The sequence below is a fragment of the Pongo pygmaeus genome, chromosome 1 (assembly GCF_028885625.2).
Source record: "Pongo pygmaeus isolate AG05252 chromosome 1, NHGRI_mPonPyg2-v2.0_pri, whole genome shotgun sequence".
NCBI lineage: Eukaryota > Metazoa > Chordata > Mammalia > Primates > Hominidae > Pongo > Pongo pygmaeus.
The window spans coordinates 185,595,834-185,610,424 of NC_072373.2; the positions used below are offsets into that span (position 1 = coordinate 185,595,834).

Below are 14,591 nucleotides of genomic sequence, written 5' to 3' on the forward strand. Positions count from 1 at the left end.
ATCATTTGGACTTTTAGAAAGCTTTCCCAAGGATTATTATAGCTCTGTTTCCCCTACCAAGGACACAGTTGCCCTGCTCCTTTCTGACCTCTGAAAAATGTTTTCATTCCATCCACACATACTTATTAAGCACTCATTATGAGGCAGGCATTGTGCTAGATCAACCATGGGATCAATGATAAATAAACAGATATGGCCCTGCCCTCATGGAAATTACAGCCTAAGCTCATGGTGGAACGTGGAGACCTTACTTTTTAGATAGCAGGGTAACTTGTTGCCAAGATTTAGAGGGTGATCCAAGACCTATTTCTCAGTGACCAGTCTGGGCTGTTTGTATTCCAAAAATGAAATTAACTCTTGGCCATTGAAGGGTTTATTTTTCACTCCCAAATAAAAATGAAGCCATATGAAATGAGCCTAGGCCTTGATGGGCAGAAGAGAACACAATTGTGTTAGAAAGGATGACTTTTTAAAAAATGATTTACTATGGAAAATTTCACATAAATGCAAAAGTAAAGAAAATAATGAACTCCCATGTATCCATCACACAGTTTCAACAATTATCAACTCATTGTCAATTTTGTTTTATGTATGCCACCATTTCTGTCCCCCCATTACCCTAAATTGTTTTAAAGCAAGGCATTTTGATATAATTTCATCTGTAAATATTTTGATATAATTTCATCTGTAAATATATTTCAGCATACATAGTTAAAATATAAGGACCCTTCCAGGATAAGGATATTTAAAATAGATATATGTTTTATGTATACATACATATATATATATATATATAGAGAGAGAGAGAGGCTCTTTTTTTTAAATAAATACCTTAATATCATTATCACACCTACAAAAAACTGACAGTGCTTTCTTAATACTATCAAAGAGGATTGTGGCTTTCAGTGTCTATATATGCAGGCAGTTTTACAGCAAACCTAGTCGTCTCATCCTGGTTGTTATAGCTTATTTGTAGCTCATTTGGCCACTACCAATTAGTTATTCCCACACCTGGCAAGTGTAACGCAATGGTGTGTGTACCTTGAGGACAAGCCTGAAGTTTGTGATATGGCTATAGGTCCTGGCAAGAAGCTCTGCCAAATGGGACTTTCCCAGAACCTGCTGCAGTAGAGAATGATAAAGAGCCTTAGCACATACTGTTTCCCCACCTCAAGTTCTGTTTAGGAGACCCTTATCTCTTTCCTCCCCGCATCTACCTTCACCTCTCAGAGTTGCTACAGTCAAAGAGCATATATTGAAAACTGATATATTTCAATATATTGGAAAAAGTAAAAAGGCACAGCAGGGCAAATTAGAATGTTACTTGAGGGAGAGTCTTTATTCCTGGCTGGAATAGTGAAGGTCTTTGAAAGGTTGTGGGAGATGGGATTGAATTGGTTGGTGGTAGGTAGCAGCATGTAGAAGGTCTTGAAAGCTAAGCAGGGAGTTACAGATCTTTAAACAGAATATTCTTACAGGAAATGAGCAATGATGCAACCTGGCAAGTGAACATAAACCATTCTGCATGGGAAAGAGATTTCTTCAAGATAAGTAGGAGGCACTTATAATCATCTGGTCACCAGATGATGACTCCTTTAGGAATGGAAAGGAAAAAGTAAACCTAGGAGACACAGCTTCAAGAAAGGACTGCTATAGCAATCCTTTGTTATATTTCACCTCTGAGAGTTAACATATTCTACCCTGTGTTCTTTATGTAGGAAAGCGTCATGTTTTCAATAAAGTCACACTTAGGTTTTATTATTTGTTTACACGTTAACATTTTCCACTCAAATTCTTTGAGAATGGATATCTACCTGGATTTGTAAGGCATTCAGTATATACTTGGTGAATGGGGGAAGGGAGATGTAGTAACAGATAACAGAAGCAATTTAGTATTAATACATTAATAGTGAAAGAAGAGAGGTGGGTTTCTACAGTTGACTAAGCAGAAAAGCTACAGGGAGAGCTGCAGAGAGAAGAAAATCTGTACTCTCTTTGATGAGAAGTTAGTAACTGTACACATTTTACAAGTTTTTTATCCACTTCTGAATGTAGTATGATAGATGAATGTTCCACAGAATCTCTTGAATGTTTTAATTCAAAATGTGTTGGATTCTATGTCCAGGGCCAAAGCAGATCTTATTCTGAGTATTGTGACTGTGATACCTCTTGATAACTGAGTGTTCCTCCCTCTTTTACAATGTCAGCTAGATTAAGCCTAAAGAAGCTGATCACTTAGGAGATCTAGAAGCCCAGGTATTGGCCCAGCTCTTTGCTTGCCTTAGTAGGAGTTGCTCCTAGACCTGAGTCAGGGCCCTAGATTGGCACTGGCCCTATGAAGGACTCAAGCAATATACCAATATGCCAGCTTTGTGAGCTAAAGCCATGGGCAATGTATACCAGGCAATATATACCAGGATTAGTCTTGATTTCCTTTTAGTACAGAACCTCCCCCGCTTCCCACCCCCACTGGCCCCATTTATCTTTCTCTCTTTAAGAGACTTAAAGATTAGTCTCCTTAACAGGGAGAATTGAGGCTGATTACTTCCTTCTTGTCCAGAAGTATCCACGGTTACAGTCAGCCTCTTATAGTGTTAGAATCTGATATTGCCGTGCAGTACTTACAGTCTTGGTGTTGGACCTTCAGAGCAGGAAGAGAGAGGAAAGAAGAAAATTTAACAGCACCTACTGTGTACCAGGCACTGTGCTGGGTGCTTTTCACATATATTCATTTCTTACAATAGTTCTCTCATTAGGTATTATGCTCATATTATAGAGAAAGAAAATGCTCAAAAGTCATTTGCTCAATATCATGCAGCCACAGCCTCAACAAAATCCATCACTGTTTAATTGATTTCCAGCAACATCCACCACAGATGTCAGATATCTCTGTTGCCAACATGCTTATATGCACATGCACATGACTTGCACTTGGAAGAATAACAGAGCAGTCATAACTTCCTTGCCTCAGCTATGTCGGGATGCAGAGAAATAAGGATAGGAGCCACAAAGTGAAGTCAAGAGTTGGGGATAGGCAGCCATGGCAAGGTCAGAATCAAGGTAATAATTAAAGCCACATACAAAATGAAGTTATGTTAGCTGGGCATGATGGCATATACCTCTAGTGTCACCTACTCAGGAGGCTGAGGCAGGAGGACCACTTGAGCCCATGAGGTTGATGCTACAGTGAGCTATATGTGATGGCACTGCTGCACTCCAGCCTGGTGGACAGAAAGAGACCCTGTCTCTAAAAAAAAGTTAAAAATTTAAAAAGGTGAAAGTGTGGAATAGCTAGAAAGCCACGAGTAAGCACAAGACAGCAGAGTGGAGATAAGAAGCAGAGATGAGGGACCAGATAGTGCCATGAGAGGCTGGCAGTAGTGGTCTTGGTTTCTTACTGTTCAGTTCAGGCATCCATTGATTTGGCTGTACTTGGTTTCCTTACATATCCTTAGATATCCTAGAGATTGCACGATGTGTCCTTTACTTCAATAACAACAAAATTAAGCTAAGAGTATGTGACTTTCACACCTTCTCAACAGGGCTGTTATTGGATGGCTGCATACTGATATCTGAAGATGCAGGTGCTGCCAAGATTAAATCAAGGTAGTCTCCTTTGAACTTCTTAGTTGCATTCATTTTTATCTCTGGGACTTCTAGAAATATTAGTAATACTAGTAATAGAGAAACATATTTAGAATTCATTACATTTCCAAATTAGGAAAGCTTTACTTTTTTTTTTTTTTAAGAGACAGGATCTTGCTCTTTCGCCAGGCCGGAGTGGAGTGCAGTGGTATGATAACAGCTCACTGCAGCCTCCAACTCCTGGGCTTAAGTGATCTTCCCTCCTCAGCCTCCCGAGTAGCTGGGACTACAGGCACTCACCACCATGACTGGCTAATTTTCTTATTTTTTGTAGAGATGGGGCCTCAATATGTTGCCCAAGCTGGTCTCAAACTCCTCAGCTCAAGAGATCCTCCCATCTAGGCCTCCCAAAGAGCTAGGATTACAGGTGTGAGCTCCAGGCCCAGCCAAGAAAGCTCTGCCTTCTGTATCCAAAAATCTGTGTATTTTTGGGTAAAGAGACAGCAAGCAGAGAATTCTAAATCCTGTGGAAAGTGCTTTGGTTGAAGAACAAGATGCTAGTTAATATGGTATAGTGGAAAGAGCCATGGACTATAGGACAGATGTGGAGTGACTTTCAGTTCTATCAATTATAAAAGTTGTATTAACCCTAGGCAAGATAGTTAACCTCGCTAAGCCTTGATTTCCTTCTTTATAAAATAGGGGCCAGGTGCAGTGGCTCACGCCTGTAATCCCAGCATTTTGGGAGGCTAAAGTGGGAGGATGGTCTGAACTCAGGAGTTCCAGACCAGCCTAGGCAACATAGCAAGATGCCATCTCTACAAAAATTACAAAACATAAAATAAGAATAGTAATACCTATCATAAGGATTGCTATAAGAACTTGAAATGATCTGTATTATTTTCCTAGCATAGTACCTCACACATGATACCTCGTACATGATCAAAAAAACAGTACATATAACTGTCTTTACTGTGAGAGCATAGAAGCCTACAAATGTTATAAAAGGCTTCCAAGCAGAGATCATATTTGAGAAGGGTGTTATGACTTGATAAATTTTCACAAAGTGAGTGTACCTTATGAGTACTATATTCAGATTAAGAAATAGAACATTGCCAGAATTCCAGAAACTCCCCTCTTTATATCCCCCTACCCTACCACATACACAAAAGTAATCACTATCCTGAGCATTAAGTAAGTGTAAGGAGATGGGATCAGATTTGTACTTTAGAAAAATCACTGTGTCTACAAAATAGAGGATGGATTGAAGGAAGAAGAGACATGATCAGATTGTACTTCAGAAATATTCTGTCAGCTGGGTGCAGTGGCTCATGCCTGTATTCCCAGCACTTTGGGAGGCTGAAGCAGGGAGGATTACTTGGAGGTAGGCAAGAGGATCACTTGAACCCAGGAGTTCACGACCAGCCTGGGCAATTTAGGGAGACCTCATCTCTACAACAAATTTAAAAATAAAAAAATTAACATGCTGGCACATGCCTGTAGTCCCAGCTACTTAGGAGGCTGAGGTGGGAGGATTACTTGAGCCTGGGATGTCAAAGCTGCAGTGAGCCATGATAACACCACTGCACTCCAGCAGCCTGGGTGACAGAATGAGACCGTCTTTAAAAAAATAAAAAAAATTTTTTTAAAAGTCTCTTTTTTTTTCCATCTACCGTATGAAGGATAGATTTTGTGGATAAAACTAGAGGGAGAGAGACCAATTAAAAGCAGGTACAGGAATCCAGGCAAATGATGACAGTAGTCTGGACCAGGTAGTGGCAGTAAAGATGAAGAGAAGTTGAAAGTTTTGACAGAGATTTAGGGGATAGAATCAGCAGTGCTTGGTGATTGATTATATGTGAGGGGTGGAAGAAGGAGAAGTCAGGCTGTTTTGTGAAAGGGCCATTTATCACAAAGCAACCCCCAAATGCAGAAGGAGCTGAGAAACCAAAGAAGAAGGCAGACAAATCTAGTTTGTCAGTTTTGGATGATTTATTGGGGCAACTTATAGACAGAATCGTGGTCTTGGGTGGGTGCAAGACAGGTAGATCACACTGCAACCCCCCAGACCCAGAGCCTGTACCTTGGGGAAAAAAACATATATGCTTTGGAAGGAATTTTCGAAAGTCAAAGCAGTTTATGACCTTAAGGCATTTAGCAAACCTAATATCTGACCTGCCTAATTTAGACCAAACGTCTTTATTTTACCAATAATCTTTAACATTTTTTATTTCCCAAAGATTACTAAAGTTACGTGAACTAAAAGGCATTACAGTTTTTATTTTTTTCAAAATATTTGATTTAAGTGCTTATTTTTCTTTATGCCAATTAATTAGAGCTTTTACATAAACATCACACACATAACATATGTATAAACTACACAGACAGACAGAAGAAGATCCAGTAGTTGTAAGATTTTTCATTTGCCAGTTTCTTAATTGGATTACTGGCCTCACGGTAGAGCCCTTCAAGAAACAGGTCTATGAAAACATGCAGTTTCTAGGGCCTAATAAGCAGGCACAGCTGGAAGACAAAAACAGACCCCCAAAATCAAGGGTCCCATTTTTATATCAGATTCTGGATCCCAAAAAGAGGGAATTAGCCCATCTCCCATGAGAGTCTTATCTCTCAGTGAGGAGTGGGAACATTTCCATAACTTCTAGGTGGCCAAGAGCATGCTTCTCTGATGTAAACATGCAGAGAGCCACGTATTCCCTGATAACTGCCATTAGCCATTGTTAAAAGAATATTTAGCCTTAGATTTTCAGAGGAATCTATCCACCACCCGTTCCTGGGGTTTTATGAGGAAAACAGAGTTTTTTCCCAGAACAGAGTTTGTGACACCTCCTCTGTTTTTTTTGCAAGGAGTCCCAGTCTGTTAGAGCTTGAATATCCACTTTTAATTAAGTTGACTGGCCAGGTGCAAGTGGCTCACGCCTGTAATCCCAGCACTTTGGGAGGCCAAGGCAGGTGGATCACTGCCGGTCAGGAATTTGAGACCAGCCTGGGCAACATGGTGAAACCCCGTCTCTACTAAAAATATAAAAATTATGCAGGCGTGGTGGCGTGTGCCTGTAATCCCAGCTACTCAGGAGGCTGAGGCAGGAGAATCGCTGGAACAGAGCAAGACTCCGTTTCAAAAAAAAAAAGATAAAAAACAAAGTAAATAAAAATAAAAGCACTGTGGTTAAAAGTCGGCTTAATTTTTTTTTTTTTTTTTTAAGATGGATCCTCGCTCTGTCACCCTGGCTGGAGTACAGTGGCACAATCTCAGCTCACTGCAACCTCCACCTCCCAGGTTCCAGCAATTCTCCTGCCTCAGCTTCCTGAGTAGCAGGGATTACAGGCACACGCCACCACACCCGGCCAGTGTTTTGTATTTTTAGTAGAGATGCCATTTCACCATGGTGACCAGGCTGGTCTTGAACTCCTGACCTCAAGTGATCCACCCGCTTCAGCCTCCCAGAGTGCTGGGATTACAGGCGTGAGCCACCACTTTTTAAAGAAATTTAAAAAGCCCTTTTAAATTTCTTATTACCCGACTCTAGCCACACTGACAATATTTCTGGCTTTTGAACTTGACCAAAGGTAACTTCCCAGGTGCTTAGGGAAAGGAAAATTCAAAATGGTTCGTGGAGGGGAAGATAATCAACTAATGGTAAAGGTCACGCAGATATCAAACCAGAAAGGACTCATTCCCTAAGCCAGGAATTGAACCCAGGGCATCACTGTGAAGTCAAAGCCTTAGCTGCTGAGCTACAGCACTGGTGGTTTCCATTGCTCTTCCCGCTTTTCCCAGAAGGAGTCTAGAGTAGTTAATTTTGTGCTTGCAAAGGCTTTTAACTACTCAAGATAATTTTTAGAGCTAGCTATGACATGAATCCCAGAATTCCTGTTCCCTGGAAGGAAGAGACTGAGAGAAATTATGGCCACATGGTTACAAGGTCAAGTTCCCAAGGACAGAAAACAAGATGGAGACCTCACCCAGTTTTTTTGTTTGTTTCAAGGACCTGCAGCAAAATTTATTACTGACCAGCTTACTGGGCCATCTTGAGCAGTTTATGGGGTCCTAAGCCCCTGTTCTATCCTAAGGTACCCCTCTTCATGACAGAACAACACAGACAAATTCATAGCACAAAATACATTAGATTCGTTACAACTTAATACTAGCCTTAGAATTCTTTTTCTCATTAATCAAAACTTTACAGAGGAGATAAACAGTGATTTTTACCATTCATTCAGCCAATTTGCACACACACAAAGAGAGAGAGAGAAGCCAGAAGTCTGACTGGTAAGAAATTTTATTCCTTTGCCGGCATGTCCTGTTTCTGGGTTCCCCTTCCCTGAGCGGCCGTAGCGACCCTGCTTGCCACACCACCACTCCTGGGGCCAAGCTGCATCACAAAGGAAAATCATGGAACCACAGGCAAAATCCTCTACATTTTGCAAGTTGCCACCCAAATGGCTGCATGGGGGACCTGAGTTCTAATGTTTTCCATTCTGGACATAGCAAAATACATGTGACAAAACAGACATTAGCCACCATATGGATGCTTGGCACCCAATATTGAACTGGCAAGGCCCAAACTTGCCCCCTAGTTGGGCCCTGTCATCTGTATCCATTATTAACCAAGAGGGACTTTATTGAGGGGAGGGCCTCTCACCCAATCCCATCCTTTACTCAGGTAAAATGTACCCCCATTACGTATCCAAAGTCAGCCAATTGGTGCTGCAGTCTGTTTCCTTTGGGTCAGATAGTAACTAAGCTAAAAGATTAGCAAATCTACTTTTTTAATCAATTAGTTGTTTAGGTGCCTTTTGTAGAGTCTTTTTTTTTGGCGGGGGAGACAGAGTCTGGCTCTGTTGCCCAGGCTGGAATGCAGTAATGCGATCTCAGCTCACTGCAACCTCCACCTCCCGAGTACAGGCATGCCTCAGCCCCCTGAGTAGCCGGGATTACAGGCCTGTGCCACCATGGTAATTTTTGTACTTTTAATAGAGATGGGGTTTCACCATGTTGACCAGGCTGGTCTTGAACTCCTGATCTCAAGTGATCCACCCTCCTTGGCCTCCCAAAGTGCTGGGATTACAGATGTGAGTCATTGCGCCCGGCCTTTGTAAAGTCTTTAAATAAAAATATTGAAATCTTTTTAGAAGCGTCTGCATATCAATAAGCATCCCTAGATGAGTCTCAATGCACTTCAGTGCATTGTTCATTCGGAACGTTCTACTGTAAGTTATCTTTAGTAAGATTTCACCATTTCTGTAAGATTTCACTGCTTACCAGCTAATGTATAAGCCAGAAGGAATTCAGTTTTCCAGAAATTAAGGATCCCATTTTTACCTAAAATATTTACTTTGCTCTCAGGTTCCCTTGATGAATTTAGCCAATGATTTTTCCTACCTAAGCACGCAAGAAAAATGAAACAAAGGGGTAGAACACAAACAACCCCTGTGAATTTTCAAGAGCCCTACAATCCCTACAATATTACCATTTAAAACCAGTTTCTTTCTGACCCAGTCAGATGTAAGAAGCCTCTAACTGGATCCAAGCTGGCTAATTACTGGATCAAGTCCTATCCTGGACCAAGTCAAGTTTCTCTTGTGACTTCCAAACCCAGTTTGGATCAGAAATTTGCTCAAAGAAACTTGAACAGCTCAAAACACAAATCCTTGGAGCTCTGAAATCTGAGAGAGAGCTTACCCACAATCCCCAGTCGCTCTGAGAGATCGATGGACGTAAGTGGTCCTTGCAGGTACCTTGCTTGTTCACTCAGCGCTCCTGGGGGTCATTAAAGCTCTGCTTCAGATGCCACTTCTGACACCATCTGTTAAAAGAAAAACAAGCCGAATTAAGTTTAAAGGAGTTTAATTGAGCAATTAATGATTCATGAATCAGGAAGCCTCCAGAATCACAGCAAATTCAGAAAGACTCCAAGGATGCCTCATGGTCAGAGGCATTTGACAATTTTTAGACAAAAAAAGGAAGTGACATACAGAAATCAGAAGTGAGGTACAAAAACAACTGGATTGGTTACAGCTCGGCATTTGCCTTATTTGAACACGGTTTGAACACTCAGCAATGTATGAGTGGTTGAATTATGGCTGCTGGGACTGGCCAATTCGCAGCTATTGGTACAGGCACATACTCCTAAGTTAGGTTTTCAGTCTCGTCTACCTATTAAGTTAGGATGCAGTTTGTCCACAAGGACTCAAATATAGAAGTACGAAGTCCTTCTCAGGCTATATTTAGTTTGCTTTAACATTCATAATTCCACTACTGTGAGATAACTATTGTGAACATTTTAGTGTATTTCTTTCCATTGTTTTATTTTCATATATATAGTGAGAATATGTGCTTGAAATCACACTTTAAACATAATCTGGGTCGGGCGCAGTGGCTCACACCTGTAATCCCTGCACTTTGGGAGGCTGAGGCAGGTCAGCTCATGAGGTCAGGAGTTCGAGACCAGCCTGGCCAACATGGTGAAACCCCGTCTCTACTAAAAATACAAAAAATTAGCCCAGTGTGGTGGCGGGCACCTATAATCCCAGCTACTCGGGAGGCTGAGGCAGGAGAATTGCTTGAACCCAGGAGGCTGAGGTTGCAGTGAGCCAAGACTGCGCCACTGCACTCCAGCGAGGCTCCGTCTTAAAAAAAAATAATAATTTGCTTTTTTCATTGAGTATTATAAGCATTTTCTTCTATCATTAAAAAATTCTTGGCCAGGCACGGTAGCTCACGCCTGTAATCCCAGCACTTTGGGAGGCCAAGGTGGGCAGATCACAAGGTCAGGAGTTCAAGACCAGCCTGACCAACATGGTGAAACCCCATCTCTACTAAAAATACAAAAAAAAAAAAAAAAATTAGCCAAGCGTGGTGTCAGGCGCCTGTAAGCCCAGCTACTCAGAAGGCTGAGGCAGGAGAATCACTTGAACCCGGGAGGCAGAGGTTGCAGTGAGCCAAGATCGTGCCATTGCACTCCAAGCAAGGCTGCGTCTTTAAAAAAAAAAAAAAAATTATTTACAGTCACAGTTTTCCTATATGACATTCTGTTATAGAGGTATTTTGATCTATCATTGTTGAATATTTTATTCTCCATTTTTATAAATAACGGGAATACTTTTTTTGAAAGATTCTTGTTTATAATCTGATGATTTCATCTATTCAGCAAATATTTACTGAGTAATATATTTTTCTTAGGATAGACTTATAGAAATGGAATTACAGGGTGAAATTATATGAATATCTTCAAGTCTTTTGCTATAATGTTGCCAATTATTTTTCAGAGATTTTATCAGTTTATACTCCGACTTCCATTATGTGATAGTAACTGTTCTCAAAGCACTCTTATCAGTAATGAAAATTGTTTTGAATCAGTTAATTTAGTTGGAGGAGAAATTGCATCTTATTTTAGTTTTTTACTTCTTTGAAAATATTTTATATGTTTTTTGAACACATATCTGTTTATTAAGAATATTCTTTGCCCTATTCATAGCAATTATTTTGTCTTTTTATTTGGTTGGATTGTTTTCTAGTAGTCAAGTCTATTGTTCTCCTTTGTGATTGCTTGAGAAGAGCTTATGATTTCACGAGATAAGACAGGTGTTTCTAGGAAGGCTGTGTATAAGAGGGAAAGGAGAAAGTAAGGTTGACCAGGGCACTGTATCCAGCTCGTGCCCTAGGCCCAGGATGTTCACAATGGTTCACTGTAGCTTTGTAACATTTCTTGGCACAGCTCTGAGCTCCCTGCACTTTAGGAAGCAGGAAGAGTAATTGTTTCCTTCATTATGCTTCTAAGCCAACTGCATTATGGGGATTGACCTAATGTTGAGCTCCAGCAGAGGTGGGTGGGACCTGGCAGGGCTGTTTCATAGCCTCTCTTCAAATCATGGATCCTCTCGAATGGTTCTGCCTGATGGAGCCATGTGCCAAGGCTTGCCTGCTTGCCTCTTGCAGTGACAGTTCTTTTTGGTCCGTAATGTAAATATCATGGCCCTGAAATCCCCCAGCTGTCCGTGCTTTGTCACTTCTTCAAAGGGAACTGACTTGTTTTCCAATGGAGGAGGAATATTTGCTGCCCACACTAGTTTGAAGCATTAAAAGGGAAGAAAAAGAGCTAAGAGTAAGTGTTGCTTCATTCTTTGTATTCACATGGAAATTTTTAAATCTCCATCAAAGGATCAGGAGAAAAATCACATTGAAATTCAATACAAGAGCTCACAGCTTAACACAGAATTTTTCAAAGATATTTGACTTGATTCTTTAAAAATTACAAAAACCATGAACTGTGTAGCTCCAGGGTTCATAGTTTTCCTTACCCTCCTCAGCCTCTGCCTCTATCTTGCCTTCCTTTCTACCTACACTCCATCTGTGTAGTCTTGTGTCAGTTTGCAGAGCTTCTTTGAATGGGGGCTGGCAGAGGTGGTGGGAAGTATGCAGCAAGTCAGGTTTATAGAGCTGCCCATACTTTAACCCCTCTCTCAGGCCTCATTATCTCATCTCTCAGAATATTGTAACTGGTCTCCCTTTCTTCAGTTTCGTTATTCCAGGCTTTCTTCCACATTGCTACCAGAATTACCTTAATAAGAGATAAAACTGATCATGTCACTTTCTTGCTTAAAAAATACCACTGGCAGCCAGGTGCAGTGGCTCACACCTGTAATCCCAGCACTTTGGGAGGCTGAGGTGGGAGGATTGCTTGAGTCCAGGAGTTCAAGACCAGCCTGGACAACATAGTGAGACTTTGCCTCTACAAATAATAAAAAAATTAGCTGGGCATGGTGGCACGTGCCTGTGGTCCCAGCTACTTGGGAGGCCAAGGCAGGAGGATCACTTGAGCCCAGGTAGTCAAGACTGCAGTGAGTTGTGATTGTACCACTGCACTCCAGCCTGGGCAGCAGAGCAAGACCCCATCTAACAAGAAAAAATTACGACTGGCTTATCAGTCCAGACTTTCTAGACTGCCACTGTAACTCCCCAGTGGGTTCATCTTACCTGCTGCCGAGATAGAGATGATTTATCAAGATGGGAGAATTGCAATAAAGAGTTTAATACACATAGAGGCAGCTAAACGGGAAGCCAGAATTTTATTATTACTCAAATCAGCCTCACCCAAAATTCTGAGGCTAGGGTTTTTCAAGGATGGTTTGGTGGGCAGGGGTCTAGGGAATGAGTGCTGCTGATTGGTTGGGAATGCAATCATACGGGTGTGGAAAACAGTCCGCTGCTGAGTCCAGTTTTGGGTGGGGGCCACAGAGGGGTCACTGGTCCCAGTGGAGTCATCCAGTCATCAGAAATGCAAAAGTCAGAAAAGACATCTTAAAAAGCCAATCTTAGGTTCTACAATAATGATGTTATTTACAGGAGTAACTGGAGAAGTTGCAAATCTTGTGACCTTTGGAACAATGACTGGTAATCATGAGAATTCAGGCCCATCTTGTAATCCTAAACTTGTACCCTTTTATTAGTTTTATAAAGGCAGTTTCATTTTGAGAAGGGCTATTATCATTTAAACTATAAACTGTAATAAATTTCTGGCTAGTCATGGTGGCTCACACCTATAATCCTAGCACGTTGAGAGGCTGGAGCAGGCAGATCACCTGAGGTCAGGAGTTTGAGACCAGCATGGTCAACATGACAAGACACCATCTCTACTCAAAATACAAAAATTAGCCAGGTATGGTGGCTGGCACTTGTAATCCTAGCTACTTGGGTGGCTGAGGCAGGAGAATCACTTGAACTGGGAGGTGGAGGTTGCGGTAAGCCAAGATCGCACCACTACACTCCAGCCTGGGCCACAGAACGAGACTCCATCTCAAAAAAAAAAAAACAGCGCCAGGCATGGTGGCTCATGCCTGTAATCCCAGCACTTCAAGAGGCTGAAGCAGGTGGATCACTTGAGGCCAGGAGTTTGAGACCAGCCTGGCCACCATGGCAAAACCCTATCCCTACCAAAAAATACAAAAACAGCCAGGCATTGTGGCATGCGCCTATAGTTCCAGCTACTTGGGAGGCTGGAGCACAAGAATCACTTGAACCCAGGAAGCAGAGGTTGCAGTGAGCTGAGATCATGCCACTGCACTCCAGCCTGGGCGATAGAGCGAGACTGTCTCAAAAAAAAAAAAAAAAAAAAGCAGTTAGCCGGGCATGTGGCTCTCACACCTGTAATCCCAGCTTTCCAGCTACTCAGGAGGCTGAGGCGGGAGAATCGCTTGAACCTGGGAGGCGAAGGTTGCAGTGAGCTGAGATCGCACCACTGTACTCCAGCCTGGGCGACAGAGTGAGACCCTGTCTCAGAAAAAAAAAAAAAGTTTTCTCCCAAAGTTAGCTCAGCCTATGCCCAGGAATGAGCAAGAGCAGTTTAGAGGTTAACAGCAAGATGGAGTTGACTAGGTCAGATTTCTTTCACTGTCATAATTGTGTCACTGCTATTTTTGCAAAGGTGGTTTCACCACAGAAAGCTTTCGTGATCTGGCCCCCTTGCCTACCTGATTAGCTTAACCTCCTTCTGCCTTTCCTCTTAAACGTGTACAGGTTACTGTCCATTGGATTATGAATTCCTTGAAGTCAGAAATGATATATTTCCAAGGCCTAGCACAGTAACTGGCATATGCTTGGTAAATGCTACATAAATTAATTAGCAATATAAAATTCTAATAAGGTCACAGTGTGAGAGAACACTGAAAAACATGTGCTAGTCTCTTACCTCTTTGCTTTCCATTGCTAAGTATAAATAAAAACATAAATAAAAAACACACACTGACACACTGTACTAAAGATCAGGTCCCTTCTTCCCCTGGTACAGATTCCTGGTCACTTAGACCCAACATCCTGTCTCAGTACCCACCAGGAAGCACTCTGCTTTCTCCAAACTGCCAAGTCGATGCCACATTTGATCTCTGACAGTCCCAAGGTGCCATGACAGGAAAGGATTTGGCTTTTCCTTGTATGCACAGAGCTTTTGATCCTGGTATGTTCCAGACAGTCAGGTTTCTCATATTGG

The 14,591-nt window shown here is 41.7% G+C and overlaps 1 protein-coding gene across 1 annotated transcript in view; it reads left to right on the plus strand.

Annotated features, from left to right (window-relative positions):
• The window catches only part of EIF2B3 (eukaryotic translation initiation factor 2B subunit gamma), a 140,673-nt gene that overhangs the window by 96,917 nt on the left and 29,165 nt on the right, over positions 1-14,591 (plus strand). The gene's annotated exons all lie outside the window — the stretch shown is intronic.